This window comes from Sapajus apella, unplaced genomic scaffold (genome assembly GCF_009761245.1).
Source record: "Sapajus apella isolate SASKATOON/1434 unplaced genomic scaffold, GSC_monkey_1.0 scaffold43, whole genome shotgun sequence".
NCBI lineage: Eukaryota > Metazoa > Chordata > Mammalia > Primates > Cebidae > Sapajus > Sapajus apella.
The window spans coordinates 11,643,633-11,665,060 of NW_022436983.1; the positions used below are offsets into that span (position 1 = coordinate 11,643,633).

The 21,428-nt window shown below is 44.3% G+C and overlaps 1 long non-coding RNA gene across 1 annotated transcript; it reads right to left on the reverse strand.

Moving 5' to 3' along the window:
- Window positions 1-314: 314 nt before the first annotated feature.
- On the reverse strand, window positions 315-8,130 carry LOC116566647. The gene is made up of 3 exons (XR_004275942.1): window positions 8,101-8,130; window positions 1,135-1,138; window positions 315-434 (listed from the first exon to the last, which is right to left on the reverse strand). It is a non-coding gene; the product is annotated as an uncharacterized LOC116566647 (long non-coding RNA).
- Window positions 8,131-21,428: the final 13,298 nt, after the last annotated feature.

Consider the following 21,428-nt stretch of genomic DNA (forward strand, 5'->3'; position numbering starts at 1 on the left):
GTAGGCCAGGAGTTCAAAACCAGGCTAGGCAACACAGTGAGACCCATGTCTACAGAACATTATTTTTAGTATTAGCCAGGCACAGTAGGATGCACCTATAGTCCCAGCTACCCAGGAGGCTGAGGTAGGAGGACCACTTGAGAACAGGAAGTCAAGGTTGCAGTGAGCTGTGTTAGCACTGCCAGAGACATTCGAACCAGAGTAACTCCATCTTGAGTCACCCCTGGGGTAAAATAAGGCTGAGACCTGTTGGGCTGCATTCCCAGGAAATTAAGCATTCTAAGTCACAGAAGAAGATAGGAGGTCGGCAGGACCAGTATCAGAAGACACAAGTCATACAGAACCTGCTGACAAGACAGGATGCAGTAAAGAAGCCAGCCAAAACCCACCAAAACCAAGATGGTGACAAAAGTGACTTCAGGTCCTCCTCACTGCTCATCATACACTAATTATGATGTATTAGCATGCTAAAGGACACTCCCGTCAGCACCATGACAGTTAACAAATGCCATGGCCATGTCCAGGAAGTTACCTCAGATAATCTAAAAGGGGGAGGAACCCTCAGTTCTGGGAACTGCCCACCCCTTTCCTGGAAAACTCAAGAATAATCCACTTTTTATTTAGCCTTTGATCAAGAAATAACCATAAAATAGCCAGTTAGCCGTCCTTGGGGCTGCTCTGTCTATGGAGTAGCCATTCTTTTGTTTCTTTACTTTCTTAATAAAGTTTCTTTCACTTTACTCTGTGGACTCACCCCTAATTCTTCTTGGGTGAGATCCAAAAACCCTCTCTTGGGGTCTGGATCAGGAACCTTTTCTAGTAATAGCACCACTGCACTCCAGCCTGGGTGACAGAGCAACGCCCTTTCTCAAAAACAGGAACAAAAAGATCTTCATTCAAAAGGGGAAAATAACATGCTTTTCTATGATGACACTGGGACAGGGAGAAGAATCTGAATAAACAGGCCTTGCTAAGTTCCTCCCAGGTTATTACCATTAGGTCATACATTTTTTAATCTAATTGTACTTCTCTATAACTAGTCACTTTTTAAATACATAAGCTTACTATTTCTTTGGGTCTTTATTTCATGTAAAACTTACATTAAATAAATTTGGATGCTTTTCTCTTGTTAACCTGTCTTTAGTTATAGAGGCCTCAGCCATGTACCTAGCGATGGATATGTGAACCCAAACATATATGAGACAGGTCGCGATCCAGTTAGAAATTTAATTTTGCCAAGGTTAAGGATGCACCCATGGCACAGCTGCAGGAAGCCCTGTGTTGAGGTCATCCCATGTTGGGCGCCACTGTCCAGGCCACCACCTGCAGGGTTCTGTCCTGCAGACCCTGACTCAATGACGGATGAATAAAGTACACTGACACACAGATATTATGCTTTTCTAGTTCAACTGAGTGTCCAGGCATCTTACAGACTCCCTTGAGGGTGCTGGAAAGAGACAGCAGTCACCGGCCCCAACACACTGGCTTCTCTGACCTTTATTAAGCACACATTAAATGACAACAACTCTGAGTCAACACCACTAGAGTGAGGAAATTAAAGGACAGGTTCTAATGCCCAAAGCAAACACCATTAGTGGGTAATTTCCCTGATCGACCTCCTCCCCAGAAGATCGTCTGGCTCAAAGGTTAGTTTTAAGGCCATGTGAGTAAACAAGTTATTCAGATAAACTCCCCCACATACCCTAGCTATTGCACCCTAATCTTTCTGGCTCCTGCAGAGACTCTGGCTGCCTTCAGCCAAAAACTATAGAAAAAACCTTTAGGTCTTCCAAAGGGTTTGAGAATATATTTTATAACTTTCCCTAATATTTTTCCCTTAATATTTTTGCCACCACCCTGAGTGAATCCCCAAGGTCCTGATGACATGTGTCCAAGGTGGTTGGGGTCCAGTTTGCCTTTATAAGTTTTAGGGAAACACATCAATCAACACACCTAACATGTACATTGGTTTGATCTGGAAAGGTGGAGACAACTCAAAGCCAAGGTAGGTGTGGACCTCCAGGTCATATGCAGATTTTAAAAGTTTCCTGATTGGCAATCAGTTAAAAGAGTTATTATCAATAGGAAGGAATGTCTCCTTATGGTAATAAGGAGTGGTAGAGACCAAGGTTGTATCATATAGATGAAGCCTCCAGGTAGAAGGCTTCAGAGAGAACAGATTGCAAATGTTTCTTATCAGACTTAAGGTCTGTGTTGATGTTTATGCTGGTAGGCTTTTCCCAAATTTCAAACGGGAGAGGGATATAATGAAGCATGTCCCACTACTCCTTTCCATCATGGCATGAGGTAGTTTTTCAAGTTAATTTTGGAATGCTCTTGGCTGAGAAGAGGGTTCCTTCAGATGACTGGGGGTTCTTAGAATTTAATTTTTGGTTTACAGGTAGAAAAAGATTTCTACCCTACAGAGACCTCCAAGAGTATGGGTTATCTGACTCCTCCAACCTTACCTTCTGCCATGCACTCCATTATAGGGAGGAAAATGATTCTCTCTACCTTTCATAACTGTGAACTGGGATTCCCTATAACAAAAGATAGATTAGCAAGAGAAAAACAAATAGAAGTTTATTAGCATGGATTACCTCCTGTGTACATGGGAGAAAACTCAGAGAAATTAGTCCCTCCCTAGCGGAGATGTTGAAGAAAGAGCTTAAACTTCAGGCTTAAGTACCATCATTTTTCTGAAATGAAGGGAAGAAAGACTGTTGAGGAAAAGCCTTAAGATGAGATGACCAGGAAGAACATCTTAAACAAAGGCAGGGTTTGTTATGCAGATGGAATTCGTTGCTTTCTTCATCATTGAAGGGCTTCTAGTGATTAAGCCAGCTTTTTCTCCCTGATGCAGTCAGTTACAACTGGAGATTTTCTTTATTGATGAAAATTTCTCTTATAAAAGGCCAACTTTTCAGAGTTACTTCTGTGTCTGCAGTTTTTCAAAATAACCAGTTTAAAATATTCATTATGCCAAAGAGGTATATTTGGGGATAGCATATTCTGATCTCCTACAGTCATATTTTGGGGTGGTGTGTCCAGAACCCCAGCACTGCCTTCCAGAGGCTCATGCTCACCATGCATCTCTCAGCCACGGAGACTTTGCCCCTGCCATGCCCTCCACCTGAAATCCTTTCCCAGCCTTCTTTGCTCCTCAGTTCATCCTTCCAATTTTGCCCAGTTGTTGTGTTCACTGGAAATTTTCTCTGAGCCTCTCAGGGAGGTGAGGTCCCTTCTCTTATGAATTCCCATTGCACCAGGCTCCCTCTCCTTTTATTGCTAATCAGAACTGCAATTTCACATGTTTCACATTTATTTGTGGGATTATTTGATTAGCATCTGCCTCCACCATGTGGAGTGAGAAGGCAGCCTGTGTCTGGTAACCCCAGAGCCAGCACAGGAATAGTTGATGGAGGAAGGAAAGAGGGAAGGGAGTGATGGAAGAAGGTGTAAACACCCAATGGGTTCATTTTGCTTGCTGCCCAGATAGACACAATTTATCAAAACAGGGAAATGGCAATAGAGAAATGCTTTAATTCATGCAGAGCTGGCTGAACAGGAGAATGGAGCTTTAGTATTACTCAAATCACCCTACCTGAAAATTCAGATGCTAGGTTTTTTCAAGAGCAGGTTGGCAGGACAGAGAATGGGTGCTGCTGATTGGTTGGAGATGCAATCACAGGGGTGTGGAAATGATCTGCTTCTGGGTGAGGCCACAGGACCAGTAGGTGGTCCAGGTGGAGCCATCATTGTCAGTAACGCAAAGTCAGTAACGCAAAGTACCAGGCAAGGTAGCTCACGCCTGCAATCCCAGCAACTTTGGAGGCCAAGGCAGGTGAATCGCTTGAGGTCAGGAATTTGAGACCAGCCTGGCCAGCATGGTGAAACCCTGTCTCCACTAAAAATGCAAAAATTAGCTGGGTGTGGTGGCACATACCAGTAGTTCCAGCTACTCGGGAGGCTGAGGCAAAAGAATGACTTGAACCTGGGAGGCAGAGGTTGCAGTGAGCTAAGATCAGGCCACTGCTTGGGCAACAGAGTGAGAGTCTGTCTCAAAAAAAAAAAAGGAGGGGGAAAGAAATCTCAAAAGGTCAATCCTAGTTCTACAATACTGATGTTATTTGTGGGAGTAATTGGAGAAGCTGCAAATCGTGTGACCTCCAGAATCACGGCTGGTAATCATTTATGTCTACCTTAGCAGACTTCAGGCTCCTGTCATTCCCCTAATCTGGTGGCCTTTCATTAGCCTTACAAAGGCAGTTGATTTGGGGGGAAGAGCTGTTATCATTTAGACTATAAACTAAATGTCTCCCAGAGTTAGCTTAGCGTAAGCCCAGGAGTGATTAAGGGCAGTTAGAGGTTAAAAGCAAGAAGGAGGCTGGTTAGATCAGATCTCTTTCACTGTCATAGTTACACTGTTACAATTTTTGCAGCTTTCCCTCAAAGAGATAAGGGAAAGGAGTTCACCTTGCACTGATGACAGATTTTCCACTAGCCTACACTCTTTGCTGCTTGTCCGGTGTATGTGGAGGGAAATCAAAACAACTTATTGAGGCTTTTAAGCCTCTCCACTACAAACCCCTTTATGTCCCACATTATTCCCCTTTACTCCATCCATGCACCCCCGGTTTCCAACCAATCCAAGCTGCCTGCACATCTCCATTTGGACTCCTTAGATGAGTGCCCATTACAGTGTCAACTCTGTGAGTGGAGGGCCCTGGACACACACCAAGGGCTCCATGAAAGTTTGTTGACTGAATAAAAGACCTTCCACATAGGCCCCCTGGTGCTGCGGTACCCTGCTTCTGAAAAGCTACCACCTTTGTGTCAGGTGTTCTGTAGGGCTATTCTGAACATGTTCCTTGGCTCTTTTTATTTAACAGGTGAAAACAACTGGGGCTCTGAGATGCAACCCACTTGCCACAGTCACCCTTCTTGAGAGCAGCAAATGTGGATACCATCCCGGGCTTTTCCCACAGGGCCCATTGCCCATGCCCAGCCCCCATTGTAGCAGGACAAGCTGCAGACAAAACCTCCCGGACACCAGATTTAAAGAAGGAAGTGGCTTTATTCGGCTGGGAGCATCGGCAGACTTGCGTCTTAAGAACCACCTCCCTGACGAAGAAAATCCTAGCCCTTTTCAAGGCTTACGATTCTAGAAAGTACGTGTGAGAGGGTCGTGATCGATGACATAGGTGAGGGGTACACGGCCAGGTGAGGGTTTGAGCAAGATTGAGCGAGAACAATGGAGTGTGTTTCTCCATACTATGTCTGTGATCTACAGATAGTATGATTAAAGGTGAGGGCTTAATGTTTAACCTCCAGGCCTGATCAGCAGTGCCAGCAAACCTTGCCACTGACCTCATGCCTGCTATGTCTCAACAATTACTTCCTCTCCCTCTGAGACACAGACAGGAAAGAGGAGTCTCTTCCCTCAACATCATATTGTAACCGCGCAGCAGGTTCTTCCTGCCCGCTACACGAACAAAATACATTCATCAAGACCATGTGTAATTGACACGAGGCTGACCACGCCATGTGGGAGGTGGAGTAATTTACTCAAATCAGTCTCCCCAAAGCCTCAGGAGTTTTTCAAAGATAGTTTGGGGAGCAGGGGCCTGGGGTAGGGGCCATGTTGAGTGTTGGGATGGAGATGGAATCGTAAGGAATGGAATCTGTTCTCTTGTGCTGAGTCAGTTCCTGGGTGGGAGCTTCAGGGGAAGCCATCATCATCAGAAATGCAAAAACCTGGAAAGACATCTCAAAAGGCCAATTTTAGGCTCTACCATAATGATGATATCAGCAAGATTAATTGGAGAAGTTGCAACTCTTATGACCTCTGGAATAACGGCTGGTAATTATTTAGAATCCAAGCCTCTCTCATCCTCTGAATTTGGTAGCCTTTCATTTGTTCTACAAAAACAGTTTGGGGGGAAGGCTAGTATCATTTAAACTTTAAACTGAATTCCTCCCAAAGTTAGGTTGGTCCATGCCCAGGAATGAGCAAAGACAGCCAGCCTGTGAGGCTAGCAGCATGACAGAGTCCATCTACCATGTCAGATTTCTCTCACTGTCGTGACTTTGCAAAGGCAGTCTCAATGTCTGGTGTCCAAATTCTCACCATTCTTTTCAGCCCACTTCAAATGCCACTGTTGGGGTTCAGAAACTGATCCCCTAAAATACGATGCTTTTTATTTTTTTGAGACAGTTTTGCTGTCTTGCCCAAGCTGGAGTGCAGTGGTACGATCTCAGCTCACTACAGGCTCTGCCTCCTGGGTTCAAGAAATTCTCATGCCTCAGCCTCCCGAGTAGCAGAGATCTCAGGTGTGTGCCGCCACACCCAATTAATGTTCGTATTTTTAGTAGAGACAGAGTTTTATCATGTTGGCCAGACTGGTCTCAAACTTCTGACCTCAGGTGATCCACCTGCCTCAGCATCCCAAAGTGCTGGGTTTATAGGTGTGAGCCACTGCACCCAGGTGACCCCAAAATATGATGCTGAACTGAAAACGCCTCCAGGTCTCTCTGACCTCTCCCTCCTGGCTCTCAATCTTCCATCTCTCCCACAGCACAGGAGGAAGTTTTTCTCTGATGTTCCCTTTTCTGCCTAAAGTCTGGAACTGCCAAAGAAGAAAACAGTAACCTCTGGTCCCTTCCCTGAGTTTTCATTAACAGAACTCGTTTCGCAGGAAGAAAGACTGCATTCTGCCAGCCGACTTGGACAGACATGTCACAAACCATTGTCTGCTCTGCGGATCCCCACAGACTTTAATCCAGGCCATTATATTCTCTCCATGCCCATTGAATTCCCCCTAAAAATCATTTACCACCCCCTTGAAAATCATCCACACTTTCCCATCCCGCTTTCCCCTAAGAAAAAGGGTACACAGCCCAGGTACAGTGCCTCACGCCTGTAATCCCAGCATTTTGGGAGGCCAAGGAGGGTGGATCACCTGAGATTGGGAGTTCGAGACCAGCCTGACCAACAGGGAGAAATCCTATCTCTACTAAAAATACAAAATTAGCCAGGTGTGGTGGCGCATGCCTATAATCCCAGCTACTCCAGAGGCTAAGGCAGGAGAATCGTTTGAACCTGGGAGGTAGAGGTTGCAGTGAGCCAAGGTTGTACCATTGCACTCCAGCCTGGGCAACAAGAGTGAAACTCCATCTCAATAACAAAAATAAAACCCAAAAAATAGAAAAAGGGTATATAACCATATACCCATTGCGTGGTGGGGTAACCACTCTGCGATTCTCCCCTACGCGTGCCAAAAAATGTGCATGCCTTTCCTCCTATTTGGCTGCCTTTTGTCAGTTTATTTTCAGTGAGCCTTCGGAGGTTGAGGGAAAACTACAGTTTTGGTGCTGTGAGCAGAGTCACCGAAGTCTCTGTTTGAAGCCACAGTAAAGGAACCCAGCACCTGAACAGCCGGCACAAAGGAAAGAAATTCTCACCAGCCAGGCTCCCACTCTTTCTCTGCGGAAGCTGCTTAAGCAGATGCTAAAAATCACTATTTCTTTCTGTTTCTTCTCCAAAATCTTGATTAATTGGAAAAAAGGATTTGTGTGTCTAATCCTGAGTATAGTGACTCTGTGCTTTTTGGTATGAACAGACATCTTGCTTGAGACCTTTCCTCCCAGAAATAGTCTTTTTCTCTGTTTTGTTCTTTCTGTGTTGTTCTCTTATAAGGAAATGTACCATCGAATAGAACACAGGCCCAAAACCTCTACAGGCCTGTTGCTTGCGCTGGCCCAGTCAGGGGCGTTTGAACCAGAGTGAGTCCATCTTGAATAGGGGCTGGGTAAAATAAGGCTGAGACCTACTGGGCTGCATTCCCAGAAGCTTAGACATTCTTAGATGAGTCTAAGATGAGATAGAAGGTCGGCACAAGATACAGGTCACAAAGACTTTGCTGATAAAACAGGATGCGGTAAAGAAGCCGGCTAAAACCAAGATGGCGATGAAAGCGACCTCTGATTGTCCTCACCGCTCATGATATGCCAATGATAATACATTAATATGTATTGTCATGGCACCGGTGAATGATACATTAATTATAATACATTAATATGTACTCTCATGGCACCGACACTCCCACCAGCGCCATGACAGTTTACAAAAGCCATGACAATGTCAGGAAGTTACCCTGTGGTCTAAAAAGGAGAGAGACCCTCCGTTCCAGGAGATCTCCACTGCACTCTTGGAAAACTCATAAATAGTCCTCCCCTGGTTTAGCATAAAATCAAGAAATAGCTATAAATATACTCAGTTGAGCAGTCCACACTGCTACTCTGCCTATGGAATAGCCAGCCATTCTCTTATTCCTTTACTTTCTTAGCAAACTTGCTTTCATTTGACTCTATGGACTTGCTCCAGATTCTTTCTTGAACACCTCTCGGGGTTTAGACCCAAACCCATTTCCAGAAACAGCCATATAGACTGGTCAGTTTCATGGTTCGCATCAGACCAGCAGTTAAGACCAATTTCAATTTTGCTGTGAGTTCCCAAAATAAAACTGGATAAGGTTCCCTCTCACCTTGTTTTATGTCCTTGAGAGCTTGACTTGTGACCAAGCAGGAGCACCATCTCTTGGTCTCCGCTATCCAGGGGGCATGATTTTCGGGTCATATCTGGTGGCTAGTCTGAAAATGGCTGGGAACTGAGATGCACACAATATTGAACAGCAGGCTTTTTGTGCCAAAGGTGTCAAGCTCTCATTTTTCTTAATAAAACGTCCCATCCATAAAGGGCTTTTGTTGTCACAACGCCTGTTGTCTGGTTAGTCCTAGGGAAGCCCAATCCCAGGAGGGCCTGCTTGGTGTCACAGATTAACAGGTATGTGACTGGCAGACCCCACATGTTTGTGGGGACATCATACGCACAAACACCATCCTTAACCATCTGTGGCAAGAGCCGTTTGCTATCTTAGCCTAAACCTTGGAGTGAATTTTTGGAGATCATGGGGACTGCCTCTTCCATGCCCTCTCCATTGTAAACCAAAAATAAGATTCTAAGCCCCTCAACCAACTGAATGAACCCCTCCTCTTGGCCAAGGGCATTCTAAAGTAAACCAGAGGCCAGGTGCGGTGGCTCATGCTTGTAATCCCAGCACTTTGGGAGGCCGAGGAAGGTGGATCACTTGAGGTCAGGAGTTCAAGACCAGCCTGGTCAACATGGTGAAATCCCGTCTCAACTAAAAATACAAAAATCAGCTGGGTGTTGTGGTGCATGCCTGTAGTCTCATGTACTTAGGAGGCTGAGGCAGGAGAATGGCTTGAACCCAGTAGGCGGTGATTGCAGTGAGCTGAGATCACGCCATTGCACTCCAGCCTGGGTGACGGAGTGAGACTCTGTCTCAAAATAAATAAATGAAGGAAACCTGAAACACTAGTTCAGGCCACGATGGGAATGGGTGGTCAGAACGCCTCATTATACGGTCCCCCTTTTGGAATTCAGGCACAACTGGCCAGCATTGACAATAAAACAGAGACCTTAATACTGACAAAACAGACTCTTTAAGCCTGATAAGAAATATTTACTATTCTCTCTGATGCCTGCTACCTGGAGACTCCATCTGCTTGATAAGAACCTTGGTCTTCACAACTCCTTGTTGTAACCCAAACACTCCCTTCCACTGAGCACAGGTTTTTAGATAAACTCTTTCAATGAATTTTTAATCAGAAAATCTTTGACTCTACCTGTGACCCGGAAGCCCCCTGCTTCGAGTTGTCCTGCCTTTCTGGACCAAGCCAACATCCATCCTACATGTATTGATTGATGTCTTACGTGTCCCTAAAATGTATAAAACCATGCTGTAGCCTGATCACCTTGGACACATGTTCTCGGGACCTCCTGAGGCTGTCGCAGGAATGTGCTTAGCCTTGGCAAAATAAACTTCTAAACAGATTGAGACGTGTCTCAGAAACTTTTGGACTTACACCAGGAACACCACTTACTTACATGGTAGAAACTTATTCCAAATCTGCAAAATTACTTCCTGGGCTTTCCATGAAGAGGTGTATTAAATTTAGTCACTAACGGAATAAGTACACCATAGGAAATTATTTACATAACTTTTGACTTTTGTGGGCACTCATTTGTTATTGATCCTTTTTTTCCATGGACAGCTTTGGATTTCCTGTGTCCCATCTCTCAGGCATGTGGGGCGTCTGGACCTTTGTGTGTAGATGATCAGCTGAGAGACTGAGGCCCTACAGAATATGGCAGGACAGAAACACAGATTGGGCCCCGTTCGTGGCTGGTTAAACTTTCCTTTCTTTGAGCTATATCTTTGCGGTGGTTCTGGATCTTGTGAAGACTGATTTGTGCCTCTTTGGAGTTGCCTAGTACATTCTTGGTCAAGTTGTAATCTTGATGGAGGCTTATTGATTTGGTGAGTCACTTGGTAAGGCACCTTTTGTTTAAAAGCAAAAAAAAAAAAAAAAAGTGTTCAAAAGCCAAGAATATCGGGTATCCTGGCTGAAATCTGATAACAAATTTTTAAAAATTCTTTTAAAGGACTCTGTACTCAGAAGTCAGCTTAATTAAAAGCTAGTATTCAGGTTACTGTTTTTTAAAATTAAAAAGCCTTCTCGATTTTCTCCTCTGGATCCTGTTGCTGGGAAGTTTTGTAGTTGATTAAAACCCCTTTTTAATATATTTGGTCCCTCTGTTTGTTCCTTTTCTTGTTGGTATGACTTTTGCTGAGAAAAATGTCAAACTTCATTGGCATTTTAGAAAGCTAAAAATCTCCCCAAATTGTTGTCTCATACTTCTCCTTCCTCTTTGGCATCTTTGGTACCTCATAAAGAAAGCTAGAGGCGATTTCTAGTGTCTCTGAGACCCCACGAGGAACACACAAAAAGGGAGACAGAAGACCCCACACCCTCTTTTCGGGGTCTCCTGTCCTCCTTGGTAGTCTCAAGATTTAGGGGCAGTTTTCTCCCCAGTCTAAAATTGCTCTCATTTGCTAGTTACCTGATCTCTTTGGCTTTAGGGAATACAGGGGTTACTTTGTACTATACAAGAGCACAATCTTTGGGTGTACAGTGGCCAGAAAGTCACCTGTGAGGGCTGCAGTTTTGCAAGTGGCTGACCGCAGCTGCAATGGCTGGTTATTACTGCAGAGGACTACTTGTTTCTTTGCACGTTTAGATAAGAAGGACACAGCTTGAACACATGGAGACAGCAGGAACACTCACCACCAAAGGACAGGACTCCCATGGGGCACAGGCTGATCACAGAGTAGGCGGATTGGGTCACCCACCCACCTCAGGGAAATGTCTTTGCAGCAAGTACACTGTGGAAGCACTGGACAGCCTGGTTCCTCTTTGGGGGGACCTGGGACTTGTTGTAAAAGTGAGATCCCTGATTTTTAATGATTTAAATGATCTGCCTTCCAGCTGCACCTACTTTTCATACATTTAAATATTAGCACCTGCAAACCTCAAAGGCTTTGTTGGTTCTATCTGTTGATGAGCTCCACTCTGAGCTCCGTGATCCAGTTGGAAAACAGAGAATAAATTAGAAGCTACCTATCTAAATGAATTTGGCCTTCTTATAAAATCCTATGATGCTCTGACGTGGTGGCTCATGTCTGTAATCCTAGCAGGTTGGAAGGCCGAGGTGGGAGGATCACTTGACTCTAGGAGTTCAGGATCAGCCTGGGCAATATAGTAAGACCCTGTCTCTACAAAAAAAATGAGAGAAAAACTAGCCAGGCATGGTAGTGCATGCCTGTAGTCCCAGCTACTTGGGAGGCTGAGGCAAGAGGATCATTTGAGCCTGAAAGGGCAAGACCGCTGTGGGCCATGAATGCACCACTGCATGCCAGCGAGGTGACAGAGCAAGATCCTCTCTCTCTCAAAATAATAATAATAATAATCCTATGATGCATTCTAACGATTTTGTGTTCGACACCCATTTTCAATCTTCCTCTAAATAACAAACTCAGTTTCTATCTTGAAATAGCTTAAGTTCTCTCTCTGCTTTGAGATATAAATTTTCTACCCATTCTCTCTAAAACTTAGTAAGGGCTTCCACCATGTAAAATGGATTAACTTGTTCCATTTACAGAGTCACCATTTTACCCAACTGTCCAACCAGTGAATTTCACCTGACTCATGACTGAAAATTTAAAATCAATGCTATAATAACTTCGTGTCTGTCTGTATTTTATTTGTACATGTCCGTATATATTGTCTACATGGTACCAAATTGATTTATAAATAAATGAATACTCATAAATTAATAAACCCAAATGCTTTTCAAGTTCATATGACATTAGTTATCTTTCATAAGTAACACTAGTTTTAAGATTGTTGGTAAAATAAAATATAATGTTTTTAGAATTTAAGACGTTTTTGCCTGGGTACTGGTCAGACAAATTTATACTGTCTTTTTTTTTTTTTTTTTTTTTGAGACAGAGTCTCACTCCATCAACCAGGCACCATACTGGAGTGCAGTGACGCGACCTCGGCTCACTGCAACCTCCGCCTCCCAGGTTCAAGCAATTCTCCTGCCTCAGCTTCCCGAGTAGCTGAGACTACAGGCGCGCGCCACCATACCCAGCTAATTTGTTTGTATTTTTAGTAGAGACGGGGTTTCACCATATTGGCCAGGAAGGTCTCGATCTCTTGACCTCGTGATCGCCCTTATGGGATGTTTTAGGGTCATATAACTGTGACTTCTGTGATATTTTAGCATTTGTTTGATTTGTTTATGAGCTTATCTTTTGATTTTGACCTTTGGATTCTGGGATCTGTACAAGTGGTCATGGTGAGGACTGGGGACATAGATGTGTCCCCACCGCCTGGGCCTCATCCTCTCTGCCCCAGCTGTGCCTCTTCCATGCCTGGAAGGATCTCATCCCCTAGACATTGACTTCACAGCTCTGTCCTCTGTCCTGGACTCTGTGTCTGGCATATAACAACTCAAATTGCTTACTCCCTAGGTTTTTCACTGAAAATTAGAGTTACTAAGAGTTAACATTGTAATTAAGGCATATAATTAAAACGACTAGCTGTAAGAGAAGCAGTTCTATATCCAAAGTATATAATAAACGTAGAATGTGTTTTTCACTTTAAAAAGATTATAAAAAAACATGAGAATGTGGTTTTTCTTAAAGGGAAAATAGTTTTGCCTGGTTTAGAGGCTGTTTACATGTCGTTTTAAATTGAAGGAATTTTTTTTTAGTGATAGATAAAACTGAACGGATATGAAATGCCTGGAAAAGAAAAAGAGAAAAATTGTAGGAGTTTATAAAAGGTTTATAGAAAAATGTGAGGTCAGCGCTGATTGAGACTGGATTGATGTATTGAAACGTTTTTTAAATAATTAGCTTTATTAGTAGTACATTCATACAAGGGTAGAATTTGATCGTCTTTCTCTTCTTAGAAACAGGATCTCACTCTGTCATCCAGGCTGGAGTACGGTGGCACAAGTACAGCTCACTGCAGTTTTGACCCCCTGGGCTCAATTAATCCTCCTGCCTCAGCCTCTCGAGTACCTAGAACTACAGACGTGAACCACCACGCTTGGCTAATTTTTGAGATTTTTTGTAGAGACAGGGTCTTCCTGTGTTGCCCAGGCTGGTCTCAAACTTCTGGCCTCAAACAACTCTCCTGCCTCGGCCTCCCAAAGCGTTGGGATTACAGGCATAAGCCACTGTGCCCAGCCTGATTTTCTCTTTTGAATAAGATTTTCGTATTGTATTAACAAGAGATAAAAGATTTTTGTTCCCCCTTTGAATAAACTGCAAAAAAATACAGAGGGTGCGAGAGGGAGAGACAGATTCTGTGGGTGTCATAATGTCTTCATTAGGTATTTTGATTGTTTGGAAAACTGAGTCTCCACTCTATCAAAGAGTAACGTTTTTGCTTTTTGAAATATTCGAATTATCACTTGGCTAAATAAATGGCTTTTTTTTACAGTGACCTATGATCCTGGTTTGGTCAAGTGTTTTAAACTTTTCTCATTTTGATATCAAGTGTGTGAAACCCTTGGTATTTAACATGCCTCCCCAAATCAAATCTTAAATCCTAAAATTTAGTCTTTTTGACCCCAGACTAATTTGGACATTCCATACAGGGTGGCTGGAAGTCCAAGGGAAACGTACTAGGCTTATTTGGTATGTTACAATCATACAGAAAGCACTGTCAAATAAGAAATGAACTTTTTCTGAGTTCTACTTTTATAGGTATGTTATTAACGCATTTATCCCTGAGGTTGCAATTTTTTGAATTGTTGCAATCAGACCTTGGTGATGACCTTGAGCAGTGTGCCATAAATAACCCAATGAGGAACACTAGGCATACATGGGTTTAATATATGTTCCAAAATTGCATGACATTTGTGATATGTGTTAGTGTATGTCTTAGTATATGCTTTGTTTTATTCTTTATTTTCTAAAAGCTCTTGGCAGGTCCTAAAGTGTTGTGTCTTCGGGGGAATTCATGGGAAGGACTCTGGGAAGCACTCTTGAATACCAGTTTCTAATAACTTTGGAGCTTACACTATTGGACAAGATAAAAACTTCCAGAACTGTAGTAAAACGAAAAACAAAACCTGATGAGTTCATGAAGATTGCTAATTCAAGATCAACCAGAACTAGAGCTGGTTACACTGGACTGACCTGATAGAGAACTAAAATGCTTTTTTACGGCTTTTTGTTAGAAGCATTGCTGATCCTTTTGTGTCTCATTTCCCAGAGTCAAAAAAAAACCCACTTTTTTTCTTTTGAGCTATTTATAGCATATAGAAGTTGCGTGAAATATACTTTTGTGAGCAAAATTGAAACATTTATCTTCCTCTCTACCTGATTTCTACAGAATTCAGGATATATGAATAACTGTATTTTATGGTAATATAGTTATCTGCATAAATTCAGTAAGTCTCTTTTCTTATGTAACAGGACATGTTGAAAACACTGGTTATCTTAGCAAAGTTTTGACTGAATGTCATATTTTCAAATATGATCAGACGGCTTTGAGGGATTGAGGTTGACTTTATTTATTTATTTATTTTTTATTTTTTATTTTATTTTATTTTTTTGAGACAGAGTTTCGTTCTTGTTACCCAGGCTGGAGTGCAATGGCGCGATCTCGGCTCACCGCAACCTCCGCCTCCTGGGTTCAGGCAATTCTCCTGCCTCAGCCTCCCTAGTAGCTGGGACTACAGGTGTGCTCCACCATGCCCAGCTAATTTTTGTATTTTTAGTAGAGACGGGGTTTCACCTTGTTGACCAGGATGGTCTCCATCTCTTGACCTCGTGATCCACCCGCCTCGGCCTCCCAAAGTGCTGGGATTACAGGCGTGAGCCACCGCGCCTGGCCTGAGGTTGACTTTATAAAGCCAATAGGCTTGGGAAAAGACTGACCTAGTATCTTGTCTGAATAGTTCCCTTACAGGATTCCTGACCTTGTGATAAATAAAAATGTCGCTTTTTGACAGACCCATGAACCTCAAGATATTTGGAGAACTTGAAGGAGAGAGGAAATTGCCCAGTTCATGTAGGTATTTCAGTCACAGTCAAATTATTGACTTTCTCTCAAGAGACTGCTAAAAGACTAATCTGAGATTTGTTATGAAAAGTTTCCAGCAAACCCAACTTAAACAGAGCCTATGTAAGGTTCCACAGGGAATGAACCACTATTCTTACCACACTTTATACAAATAATCAGGTCAAACATAAGAAGACTAAAACTTGTTGTGCAAATAAATTGGCCCATCTATAATTTATCTTTGATAGAGATGGAAACTGAAGAGAGAAAAATTATGTTTCAGAAGAAAACTACAGTACAGCTGTTATTAGATTCTAACCCTGAGTTTGTATTTTGTATTATTTGCCTGCAATTTGGACTGAATCCTGAACGTTTTCCTGTCTACAAGTCTCCATACTGATGTCTCCAAAGTTTTCTTCCATTTTTTGAGGTGAACTCAATGAAATTGCTATTACCTTTTTTTCCTGAGGCCCTGCAAGCTGAGGCTCATATATAAACAACTTGTGACATACAAACTACAGATAAGAAAAATATATCAGATTGCCACTGCCTGCTTCCACTTTAACTGAAGATGCTTCTAATCTAATATCAAGAAGCCTCAACTGACTGCCCTCCAGGCTCTAAGGAAACTGGTTTTCAGATTGTTCCAAACATTAACCTCTGTTTTCTTCCTGAGATTCTGTCTGCAGCACCAGCTCCTAAAATGAAACAGGAGTGGCTGATTCCCAGAAATGGGAGACTTTGCACACTCAACTCAACATGATGTTTCTCTCCAGCTTTTTCCCTTCCTTGCTTGCTTTCTTCCTTCCTTCCTTCCTTCCTTTTCTTCCTTCCTTCCTCCCTCCTTTCCTCCTTTCCTCCTTTCTTTCTTTCTTTCTTTCCAAAGTCTTAAAGTCTTGCACTGTCGCCCAATCTCAGCTCCACCTCCCATGTTCCAGCAATTCTTCTGTCTCAGCCTCCTGAGTAGCTGGGACTACAGGCACGTGGCATTGCACCTGGCTAATTTTTTGTATTTTTAGTAAAGATGGGGTTCCATCATGTTGGCCAGGCTGGTCTTGAACTCCTGACTTCAGGTAATCCGCCGGCCTTGGCCTCCCAAAATGCTAGGAGTACAGGCATGATCCACCATGTCCAGCCCAGACTCAGCTTTTAGTGTGTAAAACTTCTGGGGAAGTTGACTGCCCTGCTGGCTTTCAGACTTGCGTGGGCCCTGTATCCACTCTGTTTTGGCCAGTTTCCTCCTTTTAGAGTGGCTGTTTTAACCAATATCTGCACCCTCATTGGATCTAGGAAGTAACTAGCTTGTTTTTGATATTACAGGCTCATAGGCAGAAGAAACTTGCCTTGTCTACAATAAGACTTTAGACTGTGGACTTTTGAGTTAATGCTGAAATGAATTGAGACTTCGGGGGACTGTTGGCAAGGCATGGTTGAATCTCATCTTGAATGGTTCTCCCATGATTCCCACATGTTGTGGGAAGGACCTGGTGGAAGATAATTGAATCATGGGGGCAGTTCCCCCAAACTGTTCTCGTGGTAGTGAATAAGTCTCATGAGATCTGATGGGCTTATCAGGGGTTTCCACTTTTGCATCTTCCTCATTTTCTCTTGCCGTCACCATGTAAAAAGTGCCTTTCACCTCCCACCATAATTCTGAGGCCTCCCCAGTCATATGGAAGTGTAAGTTCAACTAAACCTTTTTCTTCCCAGTCTCAGGTATGTCTTTATCAACAATGTGAAAACAGACTAATATAGGGAGGTTAAGAACCTACTCAGGGGCCAGGCACAGTGGCTCACACCTGTAATCCCAACACTTTGGGAGGCTGAGGCAGGCATATCACTTGAGGTCGGGAGTTCAAGACCAGCCTGGCCAACATGATGAAACCCCACCTCTACTAAAAATACAAAAATTAGCTAACTGCGGTGGTGGACGACTGTAATCCCAGCTGCTTGGGAGGCTAAGGCACGAGAGAATCACTTGAATCCGGGAGGCGGAGGTTGCAGTGAGCCAATAGTGCACCACTGCACTCTAGCCCGGGCAACAGAGTGAGACTCTGTCTCAAAAAACAAACAAACAAACAAAAAACCCTACTCAGGGTTGCCCAGTTTATAAGCTGCAGAGCTGAGGCTCAGAGGCCAAAGTCTAGGCCACCATCACCTGATGGCCACCTCGTCTCCCATGCAACTGAGTAACAAGCACACATGTGGTACCAAGTTTTGGCTAGTCAGAAACTCAGGTGCTTAGGCTGGGAGGAGTAAGGTGGTAGTCAGTACTACCCAGACCCCAACTGCAGGCTCAGGCCTGGAGCTGAGTGCTCCGTCCTCCCAGAGGCAAAGAAGGCTGGAGGAAAACGACTGAGATCCACCTCCCAGAGCAGCCAGTGAGGAGGAAGTTTCATTTGCTGGAATTGGAGCAGTGCCATCCACCTGCTTGAGGAGTTGCTAATAATGGTTGGGTTTCAATGAATTAGCAATGACAATATTACAGATCCAAGGGTGCTCCTGGAACTGAGTGCATTAGCCAGAGATGGTTTCCTGAGCATCTTTGCCTCAGGGCTGGGGAGGAGGAGGCAAAAGGAGATATGGAGAAAAAACACCATGGGTGGGGGTTTGCTACAAACTGGAGAGAGATCTGAAAAGGAATCTTGAGCACTGAGACCTTTAGGCTAAGGGAAGCAGGACAGCAGAGAATCACACGCTCAGATTCCCAGCCTGCCACTTGATCTCAAACTGACATCTCCAGATAGAATAAGATTAGCAAAGAATAACAACAGCGATGATGAAATCGTAATAACTGGCTTTTACTGAGTAATTATTATTAGATGCCAGGCCCTGCCCTCAGTGCTTTCCATACATTAACTAATTTAATCTTCACTACAACTCAACACGTGAGTACCTGCAGCTATTGTAAAACATGACTGCAGACCAGGTGCAGTGGCTCAAACCTGCAATCCTAGCACTTTGGGAGACTAACGCGGGAGGATCATTTGAGCCCAGGAGGAGACTGAGGCTGCAGTGAGCCATGATTGCACTACAGGTATTGATCGACTTACCACCTATGCAACTTACGACCATTCAACTTTACGACCACAATTGCTAGCCACGACTGCTCCGCGTCTGGCAGCGCAAACGTTGCCCAGCTGGGCGTACGACAGTGCGGACCAGCTTCCAGCAGCACTACCATCTCCGCGTGCACCACTTCAACTGTACATATAGCCTACTCAACTTACGACCAAATCGTGTTACGACCGGTCCGCAGTCCTTACCATGGTCGTAAGTCGAGCACTAGCTGTATTGTACTCCAGCCTGGGCAACAGAGCAAGATACTGTCTCTAAATATATAAATAAGTAAATAAATAAAACATAACCTAGTTATTTGACTTTCAGGCCACTGGGAAATACAGTCTCTATAATTTCCCTTTGAGTCTGGGCAGGCCTATAACTGCTTCAACTAGTAGCATACAGTGGGAAGTGATGCCATGTGACTTTCAAAGCTGGACAAGCAAAGGCAAAGCAGTTTCTGCCTTGTTTGTGGGAGCACTGGGTTTTGGGGCCCTGGGTTTGTGGAAACATGAGAAGTCTCACTACCCTGAGGCCACCATGCTGTGAGGAAACTCAAGCTACATGGGGAGGCCATATATGAAGGTGCTTCAGTTCACAGTCCCCCAGCAGAGACCACAGACTACACGGAGCGGAGACAAGCCATCCCCACCAGGCCCTATCCAAATTCCCATCCGACAGAATCATAAGCATGATAAAATGGGGGTTACCCTATGCCACAAAGTTTTTGGGTGGTTTGCTACACAGCAGTAGCAAACAGAACGGTATTATTATCATCTCCATTTCCTGGTTGAGGAAGCTTCTGCACACGAGTAAGTGATAAAGATGACATCAAGCCCAGGTCTGGTCCCGGAATCCATGGGCTTAAAAGCCCTCAATAAATGATAGTGGTTATAATTACTACAGCCCTGTCATTTTTCATAATACTTCTGTGGCCTAATCGCAGAACCTATGTTGACTCCAAAAACCCACTTCGGCAGCCAGAGATAATTAAAAGTAATTACATTCTTTACCAAAGTCTCTCAAGGTGACTCAGAACTGTGGTCCCCAACCTTATTAACATCCGTTTTCCTCTCCCATCCACCTCCCTGCTAGCCCACTCTGTCCCCACGCTTTTCAGATTTACTCCCCATAAACCCTCCTCCTCTGCAGGCTGTGCCAGTCTCAGCTTCTCCATCCAGCCCTCAACACTGTATTTCCCAGGTAGAAAGGATTCTTCTGCCTTAAAAAGAGGGTCCAGGAGACATTGCCTGGTAGTTCTGAGGTTCTCCACTACAACCAGGGGAAGTGTAGACAGTCTGGCAATGCTCCCACCTCTCACTTGGGTCATTTTTGTACCACCTCGTTCCTGGAAGCCCCCTGCCCTTTCTGGTAATTTCAGAAGCTCTGATTAATATAAAGAGTTCAGCGGGGCGTGGTGGCTCATGCCTGTAATCCCAGCAGTTTGGGAGGCCAAGACAGATGGATCACCTGAGGTCAGGAGTTTGAGACCATCCTAGACAACATGGTGAAACCTTGTCTCTACTAAAAATGCAAAAATTAGCAGGGTGTGAGGGGTATGCCTCTGTAATTTGAGCTATTTGGGAAGCTTGAACCCACGAGGTAGAGGTTGCAGTGAGCCAAGATCGTGCCACTGCATTCCAGCCTGGGTGACAGAGCAAGACCCCATCTCGAAAAAAAAAATTAAGAGTTCCCCAGAAGCCCCCAGATTGGGGTTAGAGAAGCCCCAGTATTCCAGGAAAGCAGTGGCTTTCAAAAGATGACATCTTGACTTGGTTGTTCCCAGAGGCATGGATGTTCAAATGTCCAGAATTGAAGCTCCTCCCATCTTGCACCTGACCAACCTTTCCCATGTCCCATCTCAAGGATAATGGCACCCCTCCACACACCCAGTCAATAACAGCAGTATCCCAGAGTCATGCCAGGGGCCTCTTCCTAATGGGCCACATCCTAGCCAAGGCCCTGTGGGTTCTCCACCCACACATCCCTCGGATTCTTCCCCAATGTTCTATCCCCTCTGTCCCCAGCATCCGCTCTTTTTCCACAGGTGCCCAAGCCAGCAACTGGGGTATCTTCTTTCTCTCGTTCTCCATCACAGTTCTGGTTGATCCTACATCCTTAAAATCCTTTTCTTCCAGCCTCTTCTCTCTGTCCTTGCTGTCCCATTGTCCAGGCCCTCACCTTTCTCCGGCGGGTCTCTCAGCCTCTAGAGTCTCCCCTCCTTGAGTCTGGCTTCAGCCACTGGAAGGTGAGTACCCTGCCTGTCAGTTTATTGTTGTCTTCCTGGTGCCTGGGACAGTCTGCAGTGTAGTCTGTGATCTCAGCTGGTGGACTGTGGACTGAAGCACCTTCATATATGGCCTCCCCATGTAGCTTGAGCTTCCTCACAGCATGGTGGCCTCAGGGTAGTAAGACTTCTCATCTGTGGATGAAGAAGAGCCTCAGCCTTGTTGCCACCCTGATTCCTGGATGTTGGGACCTTTCCCTAAAGCCCAGTTCAGCTGCCTTTGCTCTTTGGTAGCTTGATGAACACCTCAACTGGCCACCCCAATTCCAGCCTTCCTGAGCCCCCTTCCCCAAAACAACCTAGTCCAGTTACAGCTCAGTGGGTTCACAACCCCTCCCACAGGAAGAACTCTGAGTCCTTTCTCTCCACTTGCTTAATGATAACCCCTTCTGTTGGCAAAGACTGTTGTTTACAGGCCTGTTTGGTGCAGTGTTCTATTTCTTTCTTTTTCTTTCTCTTTTTTTTGAGACAGGTTCTCACTCTTGCCCAGCCTAGACTGCCGTACCATGATCACAACTCACAGCAGTTTTCATCTCCTGGGCTCAAGCAATCCTCCTGCCTCAGCCCTCTG